Consider the following 2,209-nt stretch of genomic DNA (forward strand, 5'->3'; position numbering starts at 1 on the left):
ATTCACCGTAAAGCACTTTGTAATATCTAGTTTTGAAAAGTGCTAAAACCTAAAAGATGAAAACAATATACCAACATAAAAATACCGTCAATATTATCAGTATATATCAATAATTCTTATGATTGATGTCAACTTATTCAAGGTGGACACTCGAGAAACAGTACTCTAGGAATCCTGGGTAGAATATTTAAAGTGATTATGTTTTTACTTCCTCACATAGACAACATATAGATGTAAAATGCACATTTGTGATATTACCACTGATGAAAATGATATTGCCATGATTATTGATACTGTTTTATCGCCCAGACTTATTCTAACCTACATGTAATTAAACATTATTATCATTATCTTGCTTAACTGAGAGGTGTTTGCCCTCATCATGAAGAAGGTCAGATTAATTGCAGGACTGTAGCATTAGACTGCATCAGTTTCCGCTGGGTGTTCCTAATAAACTGGCAACTGAAGTGTATGTGATGCGTTTCAGGATAGGATCTCGTGAATTGAGACTAGGAATGAACCAAACACTTAATACAACCTTTTCTTCTTGTTTAAGCAAAAAGAATTTGGTTTATGTAGAAACAAGCAATGCTTTGCAATTGGATATTTCCCTCTCCTTCAAAAGAGTTAAAGCTAAAATTAAAAAAAAAAGAAATTAATCCCCATCCCACTGCACCCAGAATCGCCACCTTCTGAAAATGTATGCAGATGTTACTGACAGAAAGCAAAGGAAAGCTGGGGGACAGCTCACAAGGGAGATAGATATAAGTGTACAGTACATATATATAAAATATAAAATCTCAAATATATTTTATATATATTAAATTGTGTTAGGGTTCAGTATCTTTCACTACACAGCATTAAGGTGGTGTGTCTGATTATCTTTTTTTTTCTTCATTTTTTTTCTTCAAATCCTATTATATGAACCAAAGGAGAGTCAAAGCAAAACAAATGAATCAACAAACAAACAAATGTGGGGGGGGGGGGGAGAAATAAGGAAACTAAGCAACAGACAAAAGGCCTCCGCCCCAATCCGATGCCCCTCCCCCCAGCCCCCAGCGGAGGGGTGAGCTAGCACGGACGAGGTGGGACAGACCCGTCCAGCTGTACAGCGCAGTGAAACATAACTTACATATTAGCTCATTTTTACATGTACAGTCGTGATCAAGGCACAGGGATCTTCTACAAGTTAATTTTTTTTTCTTCAATAAAGTTGTACAAAATAATACATTTTACAGTCTGTACAAGAATAATAGTCCAGCAGTAAAATAAAGACAGACGTACTTAAAGCCGGGAGGGGGAGGAGGTGGGGGGGGGGGGGTGGGGTGAGAGAACAAGACGACAGGTGAGGGGGTGGGGCTTTGTGTGGAGAGGGAGGGCGCTGGTGAGGGCTGGAGCATGTAGGTGTGTGTGTGTGTGTGTGTGTTACCAGGTCAATATGTTGCATCCAGTCTCGTTAAGTCGTTTCTTTTACTTCATGCTTTCCTTTTGTGTTGCTCTTTTTTTTTCCTTATTAAATAAAATCTTTCGTCTTTCCTTATTTTCCAGATTTGTCGAATAGCAGCAGGGGGAAGGGGGACCAGGGTGTATGTGTGTGTGTGTGTGTGTGTGTGTGTGTGTGTGTGTGTGTGTAGTGGGGTTTCAATGGTGCACAAAGGCAGATCACACACACAGTGTACACCAACACACAACATGGGGTAAAAACTAACAAAAAAGTAAAAGTTGAATTGTGTTATTACAGGAATATATAATATTTATATATATACATATTTATATACACTGATATATAAATATCTATATATATCTATATATATATATAGCTTGGATTTTTTGCACTGCATGAAGTTCACTGGTATGCATGAATTTATGCATTGTATGGTATTATTCTTTTTTTTCCTCCTTTCGGTTTTTGTTGTTTTCTGCCACCCCTCCTCAAATGATTTCCTGAAGAGCAGGTCATGTGAGCCATGTGGTCTTATGTTCGAGTCACGCTCACGACCGCAGGCAGCCGTTAGTCAATTAGTCCGTCCTCAGATCACAGCCCTCCACTGTGTTAGTTTGCCACCCTCCATCCATCTTCCTCTTCTTCTTCACCTCTCCTCCTGGTTCTTCATCAGCACGCGGTGAATAAACTACCTCTCTCTCAGGATGCATTATTGAGTCCAGCCTCTACCGACTGTTAAAAGCAGGAGGGCTTGGTATTAAAAGG

Source organism: Paralichthys olivaceus, chromosome 2 (assembly GCF_024713975.1).
Source record: "Paralichthys olivaceus isolate ysfri-2021 chromosome 2, ASM2471397v2, whole genome shotgun sequence".
NCBI classification, from domain to species: Eukaryota; Metazoa; Chordata; class Actinopteri; order Pleuronectiformes; family Paralichthyidae; genus Paralichthys; species Paralichthys olivaceus.